A 27,214-nucleotide genomic window follows, 5' to 3' on the forward strand; every position below is an offset into this window, starting at 1 on the left:
ATTCGGGTTGATATTCGTTTTTCTATGATATTATCGACTCATTGCAAGGCATATTTTGTGAAAAGCTACATTGCCCGTAAGTCTAGCCAGTCTTGACCTAAAATCACCATTCGTTGCGCTTTTCGTAATTCATAGTACGTCTGAAGTCTGAATTTAATTGTTCGAGTATACAGAGAGAGTCTATTTAAAAAAAGAAAAACAAAAACAACGTATCATCCTGATCACCGGCATTTTCATTGTTCGTTCCACAACATTACAATTCAAATTAAAAAACCATGGATTCTTCCTTGAATTCCTCATACCGTTCAAATCATTGAACTCCTCATGCAGACAAATGGTCTTTGTCACCAAAACCAAGTATCTCAAAGTAATCTAGCCAAATATATCGCTGTGAAAGGACCACACGTTTGAAATGTAAACAAAGCATATCTCAGATTTTACACTGTGTGTCGTTTTCTCATTCTGTGTGTGATCTATTCGCTTACTCGTTGCATACACATGCACATACGTGCTACGTAGCAAGGGATAGCTGCATAAAAATAGGTGTATTCATCACAACATGTAATAGTTTCCGTTACAAGCGTGACGCCATGACTGACGCAAACTAACGCGCAACGATGAGTTTTGCCCTTGATCACAACGAAAACAAAATAACAACCAGCAGATTGTCAGAATATGTCGAACTACTTACATGTCACTTTTATGCTTGAAACAACGAACGTTTCCTTTGAAGCATCCTACCTACTCATGCCGATGAACATACCATTTTGAGGAAGTAGCTGCCAGAGAGTGATGTCATATGTATGTCAACATTGATATACATATTTGACATTTTCACTGAGGTGAAGTTACGAATGCTGCTTACACTTTCTGTCGCCCTGTTTACAGTATATGTTCCTATGTGATTAATGTCCGTATTTACATCTTTTCGCTTTGGGACTAGACAGAAGACCAGTCTACATCAGCTGGCAACAGTTCCGTCATAATCAAAGGGCGGTAACTGTGGCCTGTTTAGTTTAGCCTCATAATGGCACAACATTTCAACTCATATAGTGCGGGTTATACATTCATTGTAAGAAAAAAGAATGTATATTTTCACATACTGATAATAAGTAATTGCAAAAGTCCACATTAGAAAAAAAAACAATGATTTTTCGTATACACTTCCCCTTTAAACATCATGGAAGCTGAGGAAGAATATGTTTCAGTGCATGTGACATCCAACAACATCTATCTATTCAGGATGCCACTACATTGCTAACTGTCAAAATATGGAGGAGTGTGGTTGTAATGACTGCCAGAAGTGCTCAAGATGTGAAGGCGTTGTGATAGATGCACCAGGGCAGAGAGCTTATGTTATTTCAAAGGACAGAAGACACTGCAGAAGTAAGTACGTTTAGAAAAAGAGAGCAATGTCAGGTCACTTGTAGTATCAGTCTAATTGGAAGATTTCATAATTAGGCCCCCTGTTTCTAATAGAGAGTATATGTACTGACAATACATATTGTTGCGTGAGTGTGAGTAAGTCATTGAGTTAAAATTCAGCTTCACCTCGGGAATGCTTGAGCCATATATTTGAGTATGTGAGGAGTGGCCAAGGTCATTCGCTGTTTTGTCCAACAACATGCTACAGAATACCAGAAATGGATCGTGGAGAGCATGCGGCCCACAAAAAATTACCCATTGGCGAATGGCTGGGGTTTTTTTTGTGTCATCACATGAACCTATCAGATCACCTTTCAACTGATTAGAAGCAAGAGGTAAACGATATAATGTTCTGTCTACTTCAGAAGCATGTTCATGGCGTCCTGACAGCACGTGGTGTTATCCGGGTGTCTGCCGGGAGGAACTGGCCAGTAACTGCATCTGCTCTCCTGGGTTCAGTGGTTCAAGCTGTCAGAACAGTAAGTTTACTTCAGCATTACAACATTTCTTACATTTATGTTTCCAGTCATTATCCACACCTAAACAACTTGGTGGTGTTTTATATACAATGTGTAACTTCTTTTGGTAAACATAGACAAACACATTTTTCACTGATTTTATATATTTGGGTAGACAACATGGGTCGCTCAGTGATTGTGACCACGTTAAAAACTGAAACCATATTTGACAATATCATAATTTCTCACCAGTAATTTGACTGTGTCTTCACTATTCAATCCTTCAGTTGACACACAACCCCTGATATCATGGAACAGAATTGTTGTGCATGGTGAGGGTAACGAAACAGCGGAGGCTCCAGTCGACCCTAACAACTCGGAGACCCAAGAAGACTCATGGACAAACCTGAAGAACATTCACAACATCAACTATGATTTTCACTCAAGCTTCATCCCTTCGGGACTGCCGCCAAGCAAGCATAAGTTCATAGATGGTTACAAAGTCGGAATAGTACACGGGAAACTGACCATATTTATTTTCAAAGGTGAACCGATTAGAGATCAAGAAAAAAATTCCGAATTTCGGAAATAAGGTTCTGATGTCAAACCTGATTCGATCCGATTCCATCTCCTGTCTCAGCTCTTCTTAGACGCGCTTATCCTTATCGGAAGCGCCCTGTGTCACCGCTTATTTTCGGTGGTTCATTCATATTCGCTTCGAGCCGTGAAGATCCGGGTTAGAATTGATCTTCAGTAACTTATGCTTCTCATAAGCGGCGACTAACGGGATCAGGTGGTCAGGCTGCCTTGGTTGACACATGTCATTGTATCCCACATAGATACTCATATACTGTTTATCACTGGATTGTCCGGTCTAGCCTCGATTATTAACAGTCCTCCGCCATCATGTTAAACTCAACTGGTTCGATACTTTGCAATTACGTCTATGTTATATCTTTGGCGTCGCCCCTGAAAGCGGTAAATGTCACACGATATCAAGGCACAGGATGATCACAAATTAGAACCTTATATTAGACCACAAAGAGTATTAGCTGTGTGTTGTAATGACGTGTAGCCGACAGAACTCAATGAGATCTTACATGTTCTTCCTTTTACTTCAGAAATGAGGATCTCCCACTCAACGTCCATTGACTGTGAGAATGTTTCTAAGCTTGACCCACATAGCCTTATCTTCAAATGCAATGGAGATGTCAGTGTTATGGATGCCGTGCCTTCATCGGACCTGACAACAGGGGATGTGTAAGACAAAATTGCTTATTACAAATATACTGAGTCAAAAAAAGAAACTTCACATTTTTTCTTTAGAGATGTTAAGATGGTTAAAATTGTTAACTTGTACTCGATACACTGACAGTGCCACAGTCAGTTCCATTAGGCTACACCGCCGTTCCCAAACATGGGTATACAGACTGTCAAGTCACAAGAATAAAAATTCGAATGGAGATTGGCAGCCCGCATCCGATTTCGAGGTCTGTGAGGACAGTCGAACTCTAGCCAGCAGAAATCTGTCACGTAGGTGACGTAGGACGATTTGACGGTCTTCTGCTCGTGACGTCACACGTGGACGACCCGACTTTGGGCGATCTGAAAAGGAGTGTCAGTTTGTTGTAGACGACCTCGCAAGTTATACACAGTATGACGGCTGCATCCCATTGCTCTTGCGACGTCAATAACTGTTCTTCCCGCTTGCAACGTGCCAACGGCACGTTCACGTTGCACATTTGACAATCGTGGTATTTAAAGTACCGTTAGAACTGTGGTTTAAAAGTGTGTTTTTTTCAATTCTTGAGGCCAATGCAAACACGTGCAAATGAAGAAAACTTCGATGCGAAGATCACGTGATCGACTGCACGTGCAAAACCTGATTTGGCACTAACACCATTTGCACGACGAATGGATGGGTTTGATTGGGTTTTGCTAACGTAAGTCGAAAGATAGGGATCCCATTACAGATACATAGATGTATCATCAGAGAAAAAATATTCATTATTTTTAACAATTACATTTTGTGAAGTTTCTATTTGACTCAGTATATATGGCTTTCGCATGACACGTTGTCATTTTATTTGCGTAATGCCTATCATTTTCCTTATCAAGGACAGATATGCTGTGTGAATAATTTTTTCGAACATTGCTAAGAAAACTTGATTCTTGATCAATGTTTGTTACAGACTGCAGTTTCAGTTCGTTTCCTCAAACGGCGGATTCGTGAAGGTCAAGAACATGGAAAATAACAATGTGCAGACACACTACTATACTGGACAGTCGAAAACAGCAACCTTGAGAATAGGTATCGACTATGTGAATCCATATCACTGCATTGTATCTCGGGGATGTTCTGAGGATATGCTCGTTGTTGGCAAGACAAGTAAGCAGGTGAGCATATGGTTTACATTTTCATATCCACAAGACTTACATATGATATTATTCTAACTGTTTGCAGACATGTGAAGATGAGGGTTAGAAATGGTCTTAAACCCATGCTTGTTTGGGTCGACAAACGGGTTTCTGGTGGTCTAGGTCGATGATTTGGTTGCCATCGTTACACAACTGCATAAATTGATATTTATCGTATTCATTACTGGATTGTCTGGCCCAGACATGATTATTTACAGGCCATCTCAATATATGTGGAATATTGCTTAGTGTGACATTAACAACAGCAAACCAATCTGTTTGTATGTTATAGGCCTGGTTCCCTCAAAGACACAGTTTACAGTTTCAAAACTACTGACTAAGTTTGGTTTGACGCCGCTTTTAGCAATATTCCAGCAACATCATCATGGCGGTGAACACCAGAAATGGAATTTACACATTTTACCCATGTCGGTATTCGAACCCGGATCTTCCGCGTAACGAACTAGAGCTTTTGCCACTAGGCTACCCCACCACAACAGTTTCCAAAGTAAGCAATGAGGCAGTAGCAAATGTAATATCACCAAACGATGCATTGCACAGTTAGTACATTACGTACATATACTTGGCCTTTCTGGTTCGGTATAAGCTGATGCGTTGATTGTTTACAGCCGTCATTTAACGTTCAGTGGAATGGATGGAGAGACGACACATCTGGCATAGGATCATTTGAATTACAAGTATTTGAAATGGAGTTTATTGCCAGTGAAGATGGGCTTCGCATGAAAAGTAGAAAACTCATACAAACGTTAAATTCAACTCAGGTGAGATACATGGTAATGGCATAATATATTCAGTCTATCTAATTATCAGAGCTTAAGTTCATACATTTGCAACAAATACTTGTATCTTGATGGAGAGTTTATCTGGTTCATTCCTTTTAGAATGCAACAATATTAAATTTTCAAAAGGTGAACATGATTTACGTTACTTTCGTGTCAGTCCACTGGCAGAGTACATCTCAAAGACAAGGGGATATTCTCTGTGGAAATTACTGTAATTGACAAAGCTGGAAACTTTAAAAGTGCCAGAAGAATCATGATCCATGATGGGGAATCCCAAGTAGAGACGACTTCCAACACCGTGTTACGTGCGACGTCAGCTGCTGTGATGACGTCATGGAAGTGGCAGTGGACATCGGACTCTGTGACTATCGACTGGAACCATCGCTACATCAACACGCTACACCACAACAACGGATGGTTGGAGAGGGTATTACCCGTTCCTAATATTGACGTGGAGTATGATGACCAGGGATACAGCCGAGGAGTGGCTCACATACCCAATACACAAGGTGGGGATTTCGAGATCGACATTTTGCACCTTACGTCTCTTTTCAGAATGCCAAAGTCTGTGTTTCTGCGGTATGTTTAAAAAAACGTATGAAAGTATTACTCCCCTCCTTCGTACTATAACTGTATTCTTGTTGACATGTTTTAAATAGGTCCGATGATTCAGCAAATGAAAAGACTAACGCAAAGACAAACGCATATATGTTGTATGAGGACCAAGCATGAAAAATGTTGTTGTTGACTTTTGTCCTTCTCAGGAGTTGTTGCTGTGAAAGGTGCTTACAAAGTGGACCATAAGGGAGGAACTTCAATAGGAACAGTTCCAGATGACTCTCACTTCAGCAACCTCTACCTGAACCAGTCCCACACATTCTCGCCCTCCCTAGCCGACGGGGACACTCTCCGCTACTGGGTCAGGGCTTATGACATCCGCGGGGAGTATATGGAGGAGACAGTGACCGTCCACATTGACACATCACCTCCTATCATTGAGAACCTGTGGCTGACTCGGGGGAACAGGCTCAATGTCAGTGTACACAACGTAGACGAATTTAAGCAAATGGTGTAAGTAATGTTGACATTCAACTGTGGGATACATGTGTATGCTCAGTGGGAATAGAATTTCAGACATCACATTGCAAATTTTGAGCTCTTTTCTGAATGAATCTACCTCAAGGTTTTTCCACTCACATACAATGATGCTGAAGATGCCTCAGTCTACACACCATTGCTAACGGCTAACTTTGATAACGTCCCCTGCAAGCATACCAGACAGTACCATTAGACTGCTTTTTAAAATTTTGTTTTCCAGGCAACCGGCTATTTATAATATAGTTCAACGAACTATATAACCCTCTGTTAAACTTTCAGCATCGAATGGGTGAGTTATGATGACCACAGTGGTTTGGAGACAGTTACTTGGCGACTATTTGATAATTACACAGGTGCTGATGTCGTCCATGGAGTGGAGCACGTTTCTCCACAGGGTGAGACACAGGTAAACACTTTCGACTGATTTTCACACTATCAAACTGATATGCTTAATGTGAAATTTTGGCTCACCTTGGTGTATTTTTTTAATGGTCTTCAGGACGTGCTAGACTGTGAGAGTAAATACCAGACTGCGCCCAGAGGCCCTAGCTGTTACTGTACTCCTGGAGTAGGATGTTACCACAGACATTTCCAGGTCAGGCCAAGGATTGTGTCTGCCGACCTGTTAGGTGGAGGGATCTTCCATGACAAGAACAAAGGGGTTCATGACTCGGATTACTATCTTGAAGTTACCGTCACGAATCATGCCCATCTCACAACAACTCTAGATTTTAAGGTTTGTAAAACATGCTTGTTAACATGCAATTACACTTAAGTCAACCCATGCCTAGCTATCTCGTCATGCTATTCATTTGTAATATTTGATTAGGTGACCATTGACTCCAGTCCGCCTCACACTGGTTCTGTTCACGATGGTCAAAGGGGCCACTCCGAAGTTGACTACCAAGACAATAAACAGCTCCATGCTCACTGGGACGGATTCTTTGACAGAGAAAGTGGAGTCAAGTTTTACCAGTATGGATATGCTGATCACTGTCTAGAGATAAAGAATTTCGACATTGATGTGCCATTACCAAATGTAAGTATAGAATAAACTGTTTGACTCGTAAAACACATACAAGGTTGGAACACTTTTGTAATAGACATCAATTTCACAAACTGAATTATTATTTCCATGGAATAGCCTCTTGCAACAGGTTGCTGAGTATCGTGTAAAACCCTGCTGTTCGTTCGTTACACTCAGGTGACCGAGACGTCCTCAACCCACGCTTCCTGGACAGCCCCCTCTGAAGGCAAGTTCTATATCACAGTAGTCGCCTTCAACCGAGCTCTGGAGCCATCTCTTCCTGTGTGTTCTGATGGAGTAACCGTGGATCAGACACCACCATCTCTTGCCCAGATTGCCGTCCTCAACTCACGCACTGCTGAAGGTCTGGTGACGAATGGCGTGGAAGTGTGGCTCGTCACTGCAGACAGGAGAAGGAGTCAGATTGAAAACCCGGATAGTAGTTGCAGGTATATCCTTACAGACTTCAGCCTCAAATGAAAATGACAAAAATATATGTTAGGAAACGTCTGAATACAATTATACATGTTATTGATACCTACGTCCTCTAAATGGTTTTGTGCACCACGTCAATCTAGAAGTCAATGTTTGCAGAATGCGAGCAACAGCGATAAGCAATCACAGCTTATCTCTACTTCCCCTTCAAAAACTTCTGAACGGTTCAACGGTTACCCACAAAGCGTCTTCCTGCAGTCAGCATCAAGCCTTCCTGCTCAGCTCCGTCAGACGGTTTTATTTGTCCGAGAAACATCAAGTGAGTTCTAATCTGAACGATCAGATTCAAATTACAATCAAGTAGTTTTGATTTTAATTGATACATAAACTGCGTTCATATTGCTCTGAATTATTTCCACCCCAGCTGTCTGTCAACTGGACTAGCAGTGACGCTGAGAGTGGTATCTACGATTACCAGCTCGGACTAATGTCTGATTCGTCTCGCGAAGCAGCTCCAGACATCTTTCCCTACACATCCACGCACCACCATCCTCACTATGAAGGATACCACCCGCATCTAAGTGAAGGGCAACAGGTCTATGTAGCAGTAAAATCTATAAATAGAGCTGGATTACATGTCACTGAGGTACGTCAGATATTTCTGACATTTTTGCAAAATGATGATTTCTGAAGAGATAAAAAATAATCCTGGTCATGAAAACGTCAAATATATACCCATATTTATGTGTTAGTCTAATATATATCAACGTAGCTTATAGCAATCGTAAAACTAAAACACTGTTTTAGTCAGGAAATTGTTTCACGAACTAAACTTCATTTCATACAAGTTGTTTATCATACAAGGCCGCCGTCAATCTTCACTCTCCTCCTTGTGCAGGTCTTGGGTCCTATAACAGTGTACACTCAGGCGCCAGGGTTCACACCACCAATCACTGTTGGGTTACACGAAAGCCACCTTGTTGCCACGTGGACAACTGGTTCATTCACAGATGTCAAGCAGGACTATCTGACCTACGAATGTGCTGTTGGTGCGTCTGTTGAATAGAGCTATCAGAAATGATATTTTATTATTTTTACATATCGAAACAGTCTTGTACCAGTCACAAAGGGTCCCAAGCAATCCTTTTGTGAAAACAATGGTCTTTTTGCAAAATATGAAACACCATGTGACAAGTGTTGTTCCATCGTCGTGTCGCCTGGCACTGTATGCCATGTAGACACCAATGTATAATCTGGGAAATTGGAACTTTTAATTTGACAATTAGTGCTAGATATATTAAGGATCAGAAATAAACTCGGAAATGTATTTGAACGGATGTTGCAATATTTGTTGTCTTCAGGTTCTTCCCCTGGTGGCTCGGACATCCTCCCTTTCCTCCGTCTACTGTCTGGCGGAGGGTGTACTGTCAGTATATCGCCAACATGTACAGCCGTTGCAACCAGCGATCTCCACTGGGATCTACATCATGCACGCACATACTATATATCGGTTAAAGTGACCAACATTGTTGGACTGTGGACAATTGGTGTGTCGGACCCCTATGTCCATGACGTCAGACTACCGTCTCGGGGAGTGGTCTTTGATATCAGTCCACAGAAAGAACAAGAACTTTTTGACATCACGGTAACTCAACCTGTGTCGTACAGGTTAAATATCCAACTTCAATATCTTAATATTAATATTACTAATTGACTATATTTTTTAAGAGAATATGTTTCAGAGAGTGAGTTTGTTTAGTTTTATGCCGATTCCAGTTATATGGCGGAAAGCATGTTTCGCACAAAGGGAGAAAATACATAATATATTTCATTTGGAAACTACAACAAGACATTCAGTCGCCGTTTCAATAGCTGCTTTTGATATTTGTCGTAATTTGTTTCTTTTCAGGACTTCGTGGATTCCGATGTCCAGTTATCCACCACCACACTTGAAACAAAGTGGTTTGGATTTGACGATGGCCGGCCTGGGGTCAAGTATAGCGTCTGTATCGGGACAACTCCTGGAATGCAAGACGTCCGAACCTATGAAGATTTTGAAGAATCCATGTCGCACACGTTCAACAACTTGATACTTAATGTGAACACTGTAAGTGAACATGGGCATGCCTGTCATTGAATAGCAGAGATTACAGGTGACCCGATTCGCCTCAGACAATATTGGATTACTTCGTTGCAAAATCAGTTATGGTGTATTCTAAATGTCGTTGACCTGCGTTCCCTATCATGAGCAAGTATGTAGCCGTGCACACACTTTCAGTTGTTGCTCAACCTCCAGGTGTACTATGTGACAGTAAAGGCAAGGACACCTGCTGGAGAAGTCAGTCAGTCATCGGACGGGGTCAGGATCATCAGATACAATGAAGATGTAGGTGGCCAAGTCACAGTGAGAGATGGATACAGATGTTCAAATGGTAAGATGGAATTGTGTGTACTCTGAACACAATTTGGACCAGAGTATTGTTTCTCAGTAACGTAAATGCTTTAGTTAGTGCGACTACAGATGCTACTTTCCATCCAGGGCTTCAGAATACGACAACAAGAAAGAACAGCACTCGCGATGCAGCTGTAAGTATATCAGACTCTCTCCTCTATAAGTGTGTCTCGAGAACTCACGGATGATTCATTCATCGCACATAGCATGACTGTATTATTGAATATGCCTGTTTACTTTTCATGATGTATCTTACACGCTGGCGCCAGTGTGTTCCTGATCCGATCTACCAATTGTCCACATCCATGTATGCAGCCTACTGGGATTTGACTGGTTTCAGCATTTCTTACACTGATGCCAAAATATCTATTGAAAGAAAGTTCGCTGGATCAGGTATAAAACCTTATCATTACCATTTTACTGACCATAGTGCATGTATTACTGAAAGCAAATTCCACCATTTTGCCACCCTAAAAAATGTTTTGACAAAATGTATAGTAAACCAACCACGATATTAGAAGGTGGGTTATTGAAATAGCGATCATTTCGGCATCAAAACACTCATAGACGCCTTGTCATAAAAGAGGTGGCAAGAAGTTTAAGTGCTGGGCCTTGCGCTTGTAACTCAGTTTTATACCTCGGGTTTTGTTGTCCAATTATCGAAAGTGCAGATCAAGAGAATTGTCCATAAAATGCGCATGCCAAATCACAGTTCACGTTAATTTAGGATGACGGTTGGGTAGCTTCAGCACAAGTACCTCTTAGTTCATTACTAATAATTTTTAAATGTTTGAGTGTACTAGATCTTAAAACGCAGGTGAACTGCTACTGAACATATGTCCACTATATCGCTCAGCAAGAAATACATATATAATGCAATGTGTTCAGAGATCATATATAGATCGAAATGTACATGTATATACATATTTTGTTCTTTCATTCTATTCTACATAAAACATATACCTAAGATATTCATAATTTATCACCAGATGATCTGTGGCACATTGTTGGTGGGAACACGAGTCTTGGAGTTGCTGACAGTGTAGTGTTAAGTGGACTTTCCCTGGACCCTGGGCACACCTACAGGGCTGCCGTCATGTTCTGTGTCGTGAGAGTCTGCACCAGACCTGTGCACAGCCATGGTGTGACTGTAGTTCAACATCCGCCAGCAGCCGGGGGCATCAGTATTACATATTCCGAGACAGAGATCTCGTCACAAGTGAGCGCCATGGTAGCCAGTTATGTTATGGGGGAATGTCCAGAGCTACAGTTTCAGCTATGGAAGTATACGCGGATCTTACGGAAAGATAATAGTTCCTCCATTTTGTCAATAAAAAGTTGACATTGTGGACGCCAGGCTAGTGATCCAGTAAGCTTGAGGTGCTGGGAAAGAGTCCACATGTGATAAACATTCATATTAGAATCGCCTTTGATTGTTCTACATTTCATGTATCATTGTATGATAGAACAAAAAGAACCAAGTTCCCCTTTCCTTTATTCTTTGCACAGCTTGAGGTTGCAATGGATCGTTTCCGTGACCGCGACATACCTAATACGTCTGAGTCGTATGCTGTGATGGACAGGTATGAGTGGAGTTTGATCGATCCTGGACTCCTCACCAAGTGGGCACCTGTGGTCAATCTGACTCATCAGGAAAATCAGGTAACCTGAGGTCTTCTTAAAATGGCGATCCCGTTTATATAACACAGTCTTGATTTCAACCTTCGTCACGATTCGTCATAATCTCATACATATGTTTTGGCAACTGTTCAGGTTTTATTCACGATCAGCCTCCCAAGGCCGCTAGATTTCAGCAAATGCCGCCGGCTGGCCGTCAGAGGGTACAACAAAGTCGGTCTCTCTACCCTGGTGTCTGCTGATGTCAGAAACTGCTCTGCCTTTGATCCACTTCTGGTGAAGCCTTCACTCGTCATTGACGCTACTGGTTAGTTATTTGAAATGTTCAAATATTCAACGGCTCCAGTAAAACGTTGCGCGGACTTGATGTGGTGGCAGTAAAATATGTTTTCCAAATAAATTCTTTTTGAGACTTTCTTACTCTATATACGTTTTCTTCCAGTTGTATTGATTGCTAGTACTATCTCATGATTTCTGCTTCTAAATGTCTTCCAAGCACATGTGATTTGTGTATATGGAAGGTGTTGATCACTGGCTTGACATTTGAAATGTAATACTGTACACATGCATGTTTACCCGCACTGTTTATACAGGATTAAAGATTGCAGAAGGCATTGGGAGCACTGTCATGCTAGAACAAAATGCCCTCTGGCCTATGCTGGACGTCGACTATACTCCCTACAAAAACATCCTGTCAGCTGTCTGGCCAAGTCTACGTCACAGGAAGTACAAGTGGGCGGTGGTAGTGAGTAACAAGGTGGACCCCACATCTCACTTCAAGCGAGAGAGTCTAATGACTGTCTCTGACCCTTGCGCCCTGGCCCATGTCATCAAGTGTGGAGAAACAGGTGATTGTTGTGAACACAGGTTATTTGTCGGTGATCATGACTTCTTGATATTTTGGATGCAGTTCCTTGCTGATAATTCAAACTTTCCATAATAAAACATCTCACCATGTTCAAGGTCCTTTCAAGATGACCACGTGTTACGTAAATGAAGACTCATTATCATAAAGTTAGGCTGTGTATACATGTACATTGTGAAAAATGACAACCCTTCATGAATGGAGTATTTATGTTGTGATTTTCTTCTGTGTCAAGGAAGGGAATTTGTCAACGTACATTTTGACAAGACAGAAGAGCTTCGTCATGGACACAGGTTCTACGTCTGCATTCATGCTGAGGAGACGGAAGTGACGTATGAGAAGTGGCCAACTGTCTTGGAAGAAGTGAATGCTTGCAGTGACGGTATCACTGTTGACCTCACTCCACCATCTCCAGGATCGATCAGCATCTCGGGGTTGACGGAAAACACATATCAAGTATGTCAAATATTAATCACGTAATTCTATTGCATTTCATTTCTTTGTACTGGTAATTAAAATATGTTGCCTTTGCTGTTTCGAGTTATCAACTGACTGATTTTCACACGTTTTGGGGACAGACGCCACCAGTGGCTCAAGGTACACTCTCGATTTTGCGAACATCTGGTGATAACTGCGGGATTGTGTTTTGTATACTCTTGCTTATTATCTAACGGGAAAATACGTAATGGCATCTGTGTACATCTACTCGTGTGAGAACACCAACTAGTCTATAAAAATGCGTCCACGTAGGAAACTGGTACGAACGTGAATTTAAAGAAAACTAAGACCATTGTTTGAAGAAATGGTGGCCCTTTAGGGTCTTATGGAAAATGGTTGTATGATAGTATCTCTGTTGATGTTGTACCCTTTTACACGGATAGTAAAAACTCAAACATGTTTAGTATCCCAGGCCCATCAAGCAATATTTTCTGTCAATGATGTTCAAAACAAATTAGGTAATTTTCAACCTGTCTAGAGTAATTTAAGATGTCTGATTGTATTATCACACCAATGCTATGATATTTATCAGAAATATCTGGGTACTTCTTACTGCAATGCCATTAGATATGTCCAAATTAAACTTTGTAAACATGTATTACATGTTGGAAAATCTGCAGTATGGGTTTAGATGAATGTGGAAGAGTACGTTTGTCATTTGTATACATGACTAAGGATATTAAATATTGGCCTAGATTAACTGTGTATGCCTGACAGTAGGTTAACAAAACAATGTTATTTTATGCTTTTATCTTCTGATAATGTAGGTCACAGTTCATCGGTGACACAAACAAACATTATCCTATTTAAATATGGATTTAGATTGGTTTGGATTAGTCAGGGGATACCAAAGCCTGTGTTGTTGTTTCCAAGCAGACAGTGTGTTATAATTTATTTCAATCCTGGTATTTATTTCTACAGTCAAACCGTAAATGTTGTTATTACAAAAAATCAACAAATCAAATCTCCTTTAAATGCTGCAAAATACTTAACTTTACGAGCCTTCCTCAATGGCTTAAGAATGTTCCTTTGCAACATTTAGGTGTCGTAATTTTAAGTTAGAAGATAAACCTGGCAAATGTAAAATTGTTGTGACTGAAGGGAGGTGTTACCAGCCATGTAATTTCAAAGGTATTTTCTAGTTTAAGATTAAGGGAATGTATTCTGTATTTGTGAAACATATTCTGTGTACAGTAGCAAGAGATATTTTAGTATTTATTCAACCATTAATAATTTTGTTGCACCTATAAATAGTAATCACAGTGATTACTAATCTCAAATTAAATATATGTCTAGTTTTGTTTCCTGTACATAGGAAAATGATAAGAAACATAAACTACCTGTCTGATGTAGTGTGAATCGGACAATGACGTTTGCTTTTAATAGAGTTTATATGTAGAGCAGTACGTAGGAAGTATTTAGTTTGATCACATAACCCTATACTGGCTTGGTGGTAGTCACCATAATATCGGGCGTGCGTGCGTGCGCGTATGTATGTGTGTTAGTTGCATTTATACAGAGTGGCATTTTCTTGTTCTTGTGTTGTATCCTACCTGTTTATGAAAAAGTGATGCTCAATCATCCTTGAACTTTCAACAGATCAGCACATCTGAGGTGAGGGTTGACTGGTATGGATTTACTGATGTAGAAGAGGAGGGACGGAGTTCCCATACGAGCGGCATCGCCTTCTATCAAACTGCATTAGGTACGGCAATATTGTACACTTAGATGTATGACATATAATTTCAGTATATTTGTTTTATTCTAATGTTAAATGTTCTGAGAGGGAGTTTAGGAACATGGACTTTATACTTTACGTTCAACAGATTAATATTTAAGGTGCATTGCCGTCTGCACTGCTGAACTTACACATGGCTCAATGTGACAGGGTCTGTGCCAGGAGAGGATGACATCAGAGCGTTCACAAATGTTGGACACGTCCACCACACCACGTTCTCAGGTCTTCAACTACAGGGCGGACATATCGTCTATGCTAGTGTCAGAGGTACATGGTCTCGGAGAAATGCGTCAGTTTATCTATATTACAACTTTTTCAGTGGCCATTTAAAAAATCCAAATGTACCACGTTTGTACTATACGAATCATCCTCCAATTTACATCATGAAATGTGTTCATTTGTGATTTCGCCGCAAGTAGAATGATTTGTATGTTTAATTATATTGTGTACAGCTACCGACTTTGTCAACCGCCACACCACAATATCGTCAGTAGGATTTGTCATAGATTCAACTCCACCTTATCACACAAGGAAAAACATACAAGTTGAAGAAAGATACCTCACATCGCCTGTACTCCCAGTGTGGTATGTATCGTAAATGTTTGAATTTGTTAAAACACATAAGTTTCCTACTTCCTGAATATTTTATAGTAACATACAGTTTACTTACTCTTTGAAGAACTTATCAGTTCGTACAAACATATTTTTAACATTCTTCGTGAACTTTCTCGAAGTTTGTCATTGATATACAACTATAATCATAAAGATAATCAAACACTTTCAATTCCTGTCTGCACTCCTACTTTGGATATTGACAGTGCTAAATAATAGTACGATAACGAGTGATGTTGTGTGCTACCTTGCATTATTCCAGCTGGGAGGGAGTGTTTGTGGACGAAGAAAGTGGAGTGAAACACTTCGATGTTTATGTTGGAAGTAGACCAGGGCACCAGGACATCTTGGTATTGCGAAGAGTACAGGGGCTATGTACAGAACTGGACCTTTCCCAAACAATGAAAGATGGTCACAGTGTGTATGTTACTGTGAAGGTGAATGTCCTAAAACGTTTGAAGCCTTCAGCATTTACTCAGTACTATATAATAATTAGGAACTTTGATTAAAAGATCAAATGAGTTATCAAAGAGCATTGCCATAAATGAAAGACGTGGTTCTGGTTTCTCTTGAAAGTATACATGTAAATCGATCCAGTGGAAGTCCTTTATTTATCACTGCATGCGAAAATCATATATGTATTTCCCTCCGGTCTGCAGGCCTACAATAGAGTGAGCCTCACCGCATTCATTACGTCAAGTGCCCTGGAAGTGGATACAACGCCGCCATTTGTCGGCCGAGTGTTTGATGGAAGATCATCAGCTAGTTCAGAAGAGGTGAAGGATGAAGATTACATCACCAAGATTGAGGACATGGGAGCCTCTTGGGAGGGGTTTTCTGATCCCCATTCTACCGTGTCTCACTTCTTGGTCAAAGTTGGAACCTGCTCTGGATGTGAGGACACAGTAGCGGAATTTGATACAGGTGCAAGCACAGGTGGGTCATGCTCAGCATGCATAACAGTTATTATTGGATAACAATGTTTAGATTTTTGAGTGATAGTTATTATGGGTCACATTTCGTAGCACGATAATAGTGTTAAGCGGCACGCCTTTAAGGTAGCGCTTTAGAGTTTTCTGCCTTTAAGGCCGGGCGGGACAACTTAGAAATGGCCAGCGAGTCCTAACTTGACACACAGAAGGGAGCAAGCTACAAAGACATATTTTATATCATTGGAAAGATCTCGAGGAGATGAACACAGAAAGTTCATGTGCCAGTGTATTCACGTGTTAATAAGCTCACAAATTGGCTCTGAAAATGCATTTCTGCAGAAATTTCTGGCAGAATTTTTTTTTCTGCAGAAATTTCTGCCAGAAATTTTTTATTTCACTACCAGAATTATCTTAATTTAACAAAATTAGAGAGTATAAGTAATGATACTGCTGCGTGAGTGGTAGTTCCATGTTTATTCCAAGTAATAAGCATTTCGCGTGATCAACGGATCTGATATTTTTGTTTCGCTACCAGAATTATCTCAGTTGAATAAGATTAAATATACAGTATAATTTAATATAGACTTTCTTTAAATGATGTCGTTTTCCCTCTTTAAAGCGTATTAGTACCAGACAACCGAGTATTTTACAGTGTGAATTTATCCGTATTTCATTATAGTTTTTACAATTTAAAAGGCTTATGCATTATTCCCATCCGTTTCATTATAACACAGTTGTAACTTCTTAGTGGATTCACGTTGTGCAAGATTAATTTAGCAGTATCGGGGTGCATTTTCTAATCCCAATAAGCCTACGTTGTTTTTGTATGCGATATGGGTTGAAGGCGAATGGAGACGAAACCGGACATATACTACATACATGCAATAATAACAATGTAAGACGCGTGAGCCATAATTTGAATTCATCAACATGCCCGAAAAGACCAGCGTACCAGATGAGATGATAAACAATACCTATGTGACAATGCATCAGTGTTCAAAGTGTCAATACCCGCGAAAATGTAATTGCCTCGTTGAAACAATGATTTATGCCGAAGTGGCCACCGAGTATTCACACCTGTTAATCTCATTCAAGAATGACTAATGTGGTACAATATCCCCTTTATATTTGTTATTCCTACCTTTTTTTAACCAAGACCCTAGTGAGTGAATTATCGTCCCATCATGACAGAAGCTAGTGAGATAAGTTGATTGGCGTGTTTTCGTAACAAGGCCAGTGATTGAAATGTTAAATTGTACAAATGTGTCTGTGATGATGGCAGTTTATATCACTTACTTATCTTACATTGTTATTATTGCATGTAGTATATGTCCGGTTTCGTCTTTATTCGCCTTCAACCCATGTCGCATACAAAAACAATGTAGACTTATTGGGATTAGAAAGAAAATTCACCCCAATACAGGTACTGGTACTAATATTCTTTAAAGAGGGAAAACGACATCATTTAAAGAAAGTCTATATTAAATTATTTAACGATTGTGTTTAATCTTATTCAACTGAGATAATTCTGGTAGTGAAACAAAAATATCAGATCCGTGGATCACGCTAAGTGCTTATTACTTGGAATAAACATGAAATTACCACTCACGCAGCAGTATCATTACTTATACTCTCTAATTTTGTTAAATTAAGATAATTCTGGTAGTGAAATAAAAACATTCTGCCAGAAATTTCTGCGGGAAAAAAATTTCTGCAGAAAAAAAAAAACATCTTACCATCTCTTGTTCTTTTATAGTGCCCTGAAGAAAGAATGTGAAGTTTCTGTTTAACTCAGTATACCCTTTGTCACGGCAGATTTTTAAACGTAACACTGAATAAATTGTCTCTAAAATCAATGTGATTATACTTTCTGAATTCCACAGGATGTTCGCTACACAACATATACATTGATACCTAAGGGCGCCCCTGTGAAGTTGTTGGTATTCGTGGATGCTAGCTTCATATTCAACAATTCAAATCATTCTCGACCGAACACGATCGATGAAAAACTGTCATGAAAAGTCCACAATTAAACAGACTGGTGCACCTGACTATGAATCATATTCAGTGTATGTGTCCAACATCTAAAGTATGAAGTAAATACCGACATGTCTGGTCTGTTCCAAACTGGAAATAACACCGCGCTGATCTATAATTACTTTATTGGTAAAAGTTATAAAGTTCAAAATAAGTGTCTTATCTCAATCAATAATATACTGTAGGAATGAGGTGTTTTTTGTCGCCTGCACTTAATGGTGCACTAATCGTATGATGTTTATATTTATAAGAAGCACTAAAAGTCATAATTATTATCCAAAATATAGTTATCTAAATCTTGCAAACGACGTTGTTCTCACAACTCCACACCGAGTCGTGAAAAAACGCATTTGTGCACCCGTTACAAGCGGCTTTTGCCGGTTTACTGGTCTAGACCACAAGCCAAACAGCCGCAAAAATGAAAATAGCATTATCTCCTCACTGATATAGCAAATTTAACAAGTGTTTGCTTATTTCCAGATGTAGTCTTCCATCACATTATGTTCACTGAGGGTGTCAGGTATTACGTGACAGTGACAGCTTGTAACATGGCAGGACTGTGCAGCAGCGCAACATCCGATGGTGTTATCCTGGATCAAAGTCCTCCTGTTTCTGGAAGAGTTTTGGACGGCACACAAGATCGAGACACCCAGTACCAGGCGACCAGGTCCACTCATATTCCTGCTTAGTGATTTTACTATCAAGGTTTAACCCTAATCCTAACCCCGGCACACAAGACCGAGGCACCCATTACCGAACATCCAGCTAAGAGGTCCACTCATATTCCTGCTTAGTGATTTTACGATCAAGGTTTAACCCTAATCCTAACCTCGGCACACAAGACCGAGACACCCATTACCATACATCCAGCTAGCTGGCTGTCTCGCCTTAAATTTTGGAGGCGAGAAAGCGATATCGCGAGACGAGAAAGCGATATCATTGCGCGAGAACGCGATAGAGCAAGAAAGCAAGGAAGCGAGAAAGCAATAGAGCGAGAAAGCAATATTACCCACAATTCAGTCCTGTCTGGGCATGAATGACGACAAACTGGAGCTTAATCGCCATTCGTTACGGTAGTTTCTCATTAGTATAAAGTGGTTTTCAGTATTGTTCTTGGCATTGTTTGGCTTGACGTTTAGAGAAATTTAAGATATATGTAGACTTTCCTTTGGCATACTTCATTTTGTGAAGTGACTGAAGGAATTACATATTTTATACCATCACTGAACTGGAATTGTCTTAACCTACTTAATGACATCAACCAATTATTGTTAGTGGGGAGGGGGTAATGCCAAATACGACATTGTGATAGCACTAGTGCAACCTAAAACGGTGCATTCAACAACATCCAAACATTCATCCTAAAATAAAATCACAACAACCCCATGAATTATAAGTGAGTGAGTGAGATTTTAAAAAAAGCTGTATCCATTTATGTTTTCCATGGTTATCAAAAATTACAGCTTTTGAACTTTTCTTCAGTCTGTAACATTTTCGTTGTCAGGCAAGGACTTGAAACTCTTTCAATATATGTAATGATCTACCCGTATTATCCTAGTATTTATAATTTGGTCAATTTATGTCAAAACTATTGGAATCTAATGAAAGCAACAGATGACATTCACCGGGTTGGCGGCGGTCTGTAAATAATCGAGTCTGGATAAGACAATCCAGTGATCAACATCATGAGCAGCGATATCGATCTTCGTGATTGGTTTACGACGACATGTGTCAGCGAGCCTGACTACCTGATCCCGTTTGTCACCTCTTACAACAAGCATAAGTTGCTGAAGACTAAGGTAAAGGTGTAGCTTTAGCACAGAGAATAATAAATCCTAGTGAAAAAAAACTAAGTACGGAGTATATTTTTACTTCTTGCATCAGGTGTATGAAGAAACTATGAAACGGAAAGCTATATACGAACATTTGAAACAACCGTGATAAGATAACAAGGGAAGCCGATAGTTAATTAGCGCTAAACTGGTAGGGTGGATGGGCAAATGGAAGCCAGGGATTGTTCCAGGCATGTGTGATGAGACAACAATGGTGGCATTTAACAAGGGAAATGACAATAGAATAATGTAAGCCAGGAATTAATCCTGCTAAAACTTGCTAAACTTCTCACAGGCTTTCAAAACACTCATTTATTTCAACAAAAACACTCTCGGTTTCTGGAGGTATTGTTGGATTATTGGCAAGACAAGTTAAAAGATTAATTACAAAATTGCCATAGAATTTGAAAGCATGTGCATTTTATGCTATGCGACTAAAACAAATGGTGATTCAGCTTCCCGTTGGATTAAGCCATACACAGGCAAGACGACATGCGCAGATAGGGGAGAATTAAGGTAAATATCTATTGCTTTATCGCTTTCTCAACTGGCTGTATCACTTTCTTGCTGTATCGCATTCTCGCCTTGTTTTATTGCTTTCTCGCTTTATTGCTCTATCGCTTTCTTGCTTTCTCTCTAGTGCTATCGCTTTCTCATCTTGCATTATCGCTTTCTCGTCTCATGTTATCACTTTCTCGTCTCGCATTATCGCTTTATCGCTCTATTGCTTTATCGCTTTCACAACTGGTTGTATGACTTTCTTGCTCTATCGCATTCTCGCCTTGTTTTATTGCTTTCTCGCTTTATCGCTCTATCGCTTTCTTGCTTTCTCGCCTTGTGCTATCACTTTCTCATCTCATGTTATCGCTTTCTCGTTTTATGTTATCACTCACTCGTCTTGTGATATCGCTTTCTCGCTTTCTCGCCTTAAAATATGGCCCAAATCAGCCACCATAGTTAGCAGGTCCACTCATATTCCTGCTTAGTGATTTTAATATCAAAGTTTTTTTAACTTAACAATGATTTTATGCGCTTGTGTTTGTATCACTAGAACATTCCTGGGCTGCAAGTGGCATGGGTTTCAGGACCCCGAATCAGGCCTGGACCACTATGAGTGGCAGGTGGGGACCACACCAGGAGGCAATGACATTCTCTCACCAAAACATGCTGCCCTCAAAGAGATGGCATTCTTCGCACTGAACGAAAGTCAGATGCTACCCATAGGAAAAAGGATATACATAACAGTTAGAGCTTTCAACAAAGCAGGTATGAGTGATGTTGAGATTCATTATAAATAAAACTGATTTCAACATAAAATTATTCCTTGCTCTGCTCACAAACCCATCTATCATTTTTGCACCAACAGTGACGAGTACTCCACCCGAAAACATAAGACTGAATGTGTGTAACATTTATCACATTCTTCAGGAAAGGCAGATTTATTTGATTAACAAATGATGTACTACTTTCAGAATGACGTCATGTCACCAAAGCGAGTTTATGCCATTGTCGTTTCTCTACAATTGAAGTGTCGATAAATGTAGCATTGTATGTTGGTATTTCATTTGGTTATTACTCTAGGGGTGTTCACCACATCGACATCAAATGGCTTCATCATTGACAACAGTGCACCTGAAGTGACGAATGCCCCTGATATTGTGGAAGGGCAAGGATACTTGGTTGCTATGACGCTGATAAGTCGGTCCACTGTGAAGGTCAGCTGGGGCGTGAAGGACGAGGAGTCTTTCATTGAGAAGCAGTACATCTCAATCTCCTCTCATCATTTAGGGGAGTTTGATTCTTCCTTGATGAAGGTGAGAGCCACTGTAAGGTGCTGACAGGGGCTGCGTAATGTCAGTCACTGAAAACAGGGAAGTAACAAAGAATTAGCTGACCTTTTCAATTACGTTTTTCTTTAATGCACGTATAACAGGATAATGAGTGCGTGTTAGTGCATTATGCTGTCTCCGATATTTTACAACGCAGAAGGCACGTTTTGTCTCCAGATACCAGGACTTTTGAGAGAATATACTTTCACACAACTTAATCTTCAAGATGGAAGTCATTACATGGTGAAGGTTATAGCATGCAACATGGCTGGTCTCTGTACACAGAGTCAAAGTGAAAGCATCTTGGTCGACAGCTCCGGTCCAACAACAGGTCGGTACATACTTATCATAATGGATATGAACATAATTTCTCTTGTATTAGGATTTGCGTTGTCTTAGTTTGTAGAAAATAAAACTAAGAAGCACATACATCTAACTGTAGTTCACTTTTGCAGGAGTTCTTGCTGTACAAACGGACCATGCTGCCAAACTGTCAAGGAATCAGTCTGGCTGGATGACTTGGACAAAGACCAGTCTCAGCCTTGCTTGGCTTGGGTTTGCTGATCTACATTCTGGAATAGATCATTACATAACTACAGTGGGCTCCAGACCATTTGCTGCCGACTTAGCAGAGGTTTCATAAATTTTGAAGATTTTTCAAGACTTGCACGCCTTGAACATTTCAATGCATTTTAGTTCAGGGTTCAGTGGATTTCAATATCGATTTCAAATATCATATCATGATGTTCAAGATGTACTTCATGTGCTATCTCCAAAGAATATAAGTTTTGAAGGATGTAAAGGGCATGTTTTTATTGATGCGTTTATCGTGCACGATGTCCAGGTCCCACTAGTATAGGGATATATGTTTTCAAGGATGTACATGGTATGGTTTATCTGAATGTGCTTATCGTATACGATGTCCAGGACCCGCTGGTGTTGCTGTATATGTTTTGAAGGATGTGCATGGTATGGGTTAACTGAATGTGTTTATCGTATACGATGTCCAGTACATGTTGGTGGAGGTGTATAAGTTTTGAAGGATTTAAATGGTATCGTTTACCTCAATGTGTATATTGTGCACCGTGCCCAGGACCCGCTGGTGAAGATAATCCACAACATCACTGGAGTGGACTTGGAGGATGAGGGAATCGTGCAGACGTTCAACATCAGCACCAAGGACTTGTCTTCTACATCTTCTGTATTCATCACCATGTGGGCAGTAAACGGAGTAAGTACAAGATGACTCTCTTGCAAATTGCCATTTACACTTTCTTCCTTCCTTCCTTCCTTTCTTCCTTTCTTTGATGTTCAGTTCGTTTGGTTATTCAGGCCGGCCTAAAAAGCAGTCTCCTCCATTCGGAGCTGGTTCTGGGAGACGGGGGTGAGCTGGAGTTGGTGAGACGGTGCAACCCCTACAACTGTGAGGGACACTGCGTCTGCGCTGCCCAGGACAAGACGTGTGGTACCAGACAAGGATGTAGATCCTTGGGCAATGGTATGCTTATATATTTTAAGAGGGTTTCAAACTCTATCAATTAGTAAAATAACAAAAAGACCACGTCTTATCGTATAACACCACTTTATAGATTAAACCATGGTTTTGAGAGATTTAGAATCATGTCCATGCCAGTATTCTCTGTCTCACATGTGCTTTTAATTTATACCAGGCATGGGAAATTTTTCTGTGACCGTCACAGACATCACTGATCTGAAATCCCTTGAATCTCCTGTCTTGGGGAATGACGTGGACTTCTCTCCCTTTGACTCACTGCTTGCAGCAAAATGGACGGTAACCAACACACAATCCCCACAGCCCGTAAGGTAGCTATAAAAATTTTCTCGAAATCTGTTAATTCCCCTTCTTCCTTATCCATTGATAAAGGCCCTGAACAATGTTATTTGCAGATACGAGTTCAGTGCTGGGTATTCAAGTGAGACAAATCCGACAGGAATATACAGGGGAAGTATCGAACGAGTGTGGTTTGATGCAGGATCGTTAATGTCTGCAGTCATAACCCTACCAAAAGGTAAGTGAGTGTGTGAGTGAGTGAGTTATCATTTAACGGCACGTCGGCAATATTGCAGCCATATTGTGACGAGAATATACGTGACATAAAAAGGAATATATAGGCATATTATGAAGAACCTGTCGACGAAGGACAGTAAAACCACTAGACTATCACAGTTAGTATTTAAAACTAGCGTAGAAACTTAAAAGCTAATATTATCACTATTTGGACAGTACATTATAAAAACAGGCCATAGATCGCCAACAACCGAAGGTAAATCACCATACTAGGGACCATGGGGACTTACAATACCTCAGCTACCTGCATGGTCCCTAGCTGGATTTAAACCATCCCCTCAGCTGCTGGCGACTGTATGCAAGATTAGCCACAATTTAAAATTACACATATTCTACGACTAAAAAAGTGGAAGATTAAATCTGACTTCAACTGTTTTTCTGGACTTACGTACCCTCTCAGGAGGACAATAATTTTACGGTACTTCAACCCCCTTCGAGGATACAGCCACTAACAATCTTAGTTGCTAATTTAACTTCCAATCATAAAACATTTATCTATTTACAAGTCATGTAACAGGTCTAATTCCTTTAAAAACGCAATGATTAAACGATAACTAACATTACTAAAAAGATCCTTCATAGTTCTTGATTTAAAAAAGTTATCCCTTGTGATGGAATATTCAACACAGTCAAGCAAGACATGCTTGACAGTGATTCTTTCATCACAAGGGATACAAAACGGAGGATCTTCACCTTTAAGCAAATATTCATGAGTATATCGTGTGTGGCCAATACGACATCGTCGCATGATGACCTCCTCAAATCTGGACTGACAACCCAAGTAGGTGTAACCAATGTAGGGTTTTATTTCACGTAATTTGTTGATACCTACTTGAGTGTCCCACCTCTTCTGCATCAGATCACGGATGTAAGACCTAATGATAGCTTTATAGTCAGTGTATGGAATAAGAAGTGGTGTCACAGATTTGTTGAGTGCTGCTTTAGCAGCTAGGTCTGCCATTGTGTTACCAGAAATGCCTACGTGGCTGGGTAACCAACAAAAGACGATGTCGTATTGGCCAGTAGCAAGCTTATTATACAATTCAATAATATCAATTAAAAGTGGATGTTGACAAGAAATATTTTTAATAGCCTGAAGACAAGAAAGAGAGTCGGAATAGATTATATACTGTTTATGTTTAGGGTGTCTTTGAATATATTTAAGAGCTGTCAATATGGCGTTAGCTTCAGCTGTAAGAATAGAACTATTATCTGGTAATCTAGAAGATATTGTTCTGGATCCAATGACAGTGGCACAGGCCACTGCGCCACCATCCTTGGACCCATCTGTAAATAAGGATTTATAATTGCTATATCTATGTTTCAATTTATTATATTCTTGTTTATACTGTAATTCATTAGTTTCTGATTTTTTAAATGTAGTTAATGTTAGGTCGACCTGTGGCCTAACCAATTGCCAAGGAGGAGAAGAAAGAAGACGGGAAGGAGCTATATGATCCAGCTCAATGCCGGCAGCAGAAATAAGTGATTTTATTCTTAAACCAAGAGGCGGAACAAGGGAAGGTTTCTTATTGTATAAATCCTCACAGAGAGGATTGAAGACACAGTCATACGCAGGGTTTGACTCATGGGAACATAGTTTTGTGATATACTGTAAAGATAATTTTATACGTCGCTGCTCAAGAGATGGCTCATCAGCCTCGACATAAAGGCTGTCAACAGGTGAAGTTCTGAAAGATCCAAGACAAAGTCTTAGACCTTGGTGGTGGACAGAATCTAAAAGTTTTAGGTTGCTTTTACAGGCTCCACCATAAACGATGGAGCCATAATCAAGTTTAGACCGTATCAATGATCTATATAAGTGAAGGAGGGTAGCTTGATCACCTCCCCACTTTGAATTAGAAACGACCTTTAATAAATCCAGCGCCTTCAGGCATTTATTTTTTAGGGACTTGATATGGGGGAGAAACGTTAAATGTGAGTCGAAAATCAGACCCAAGAACTTTGCCTCCTTAACAACTTTGATGGGAGTACTATTTAGAAACAATTCTGGATCTTTATGCGGTTTGTATTTCCTACAGAAATGTATACAATTGGTTTTCGTTTTAGAAAATTTAAAGCCGTTTTCTAGACACCATTTGTTAATTTTGTTTAAACACAACTGCAGTTGCCGTTCAATAGTATGCATATTTTTTCCACGACAAGAAATATCAAAATCATCCACGAAAAGTGATACCAAAAGGTAAGAGGAGAAAGGGGTGAGGTCGTATTATGTTGTTTTACGCACATATAAACCATATAGACTTACATTGTTCGTTGTAGCCGCCATTTCAATACCCTCATATGTGGCATGTTAGAACTGTGGAAGTAGAATGTAGACAATCTTTATGGATAACGACTTATTTTGTGAGAGACGTTTCGATACAGATTCGGCATACCTGAAAAGCAACCTCCTTATGGTGACATTGTAGACTCGTGCTTCATTGCACTTGAAAAAAAGCCAAAAAGCATTTTCGACGACATTCTACAGTTCAGTTTATCTTAAAGTGTCAAGGAGGCCAAGTTCACGGGTTTAATTTTCGACTTCTATTTCACTTCTGCACATTAAATATCTCAAAAATAAACGTTTGACGGCACTCGATTTATTGAAAGCAGTTTCTAATTATACGTGGGTAGGGGATCATGATATTGGTCCGATCGAAACTTGACTATGGTTCCATTGTATGAGGTGGAGCCTGCAAAAGCATCCTAAAACTGTTAGATTCTGCCCACCACCAAGGTCTAAGCCTTTGTCTTGGGTCCTTCAGAATCATGTTGACAGTCTTCGAGCCTGACGAGCCTTCTCTTAACCAACGACATATAAAATTACCATTACAGTATGTAACAAAACTTCAATCTAACGAATCAATCCTGCATTTAACTGTGGCTTTACTCCTCTTTAAAAGTGAGTGAGTGAGTGAGTTAACATTTAACGTCACATCGGCAATATTGCAGCCATATCGTGACGAGAACAATATAAGTTATAGTAATGTTAGGATGAAAAAAGAGAAAAAGTAAAACCTGTCAG

General features: G+C 40.0%; 1 pseudogene; it reads left to right on the plus strand.

Moving 5' to 3' along the window:
* LOC137295349 (uncharacterized) overlaps positions 1-27,214 on the plus strand; it is a 63,653-nt pseudogene that overhangs the window by 19,304 nt on the left and 17,135 nt on the right.

Source organism: Haliotis asinina, chromosome 8, assembly GCF_037392515.1.
Source record: "Haliotis asinina isolate JCU_RB_2024 chromosome 8, JCU_Hal_asi_v2, whole genome shotgun sequence".
NCBI classification, from domain to species: Eukaryota; Metazoa; Mollusca; class Gastropoda; order Lepetellida; family Haliotidae; genus Haliotis; species Haliotis asinina.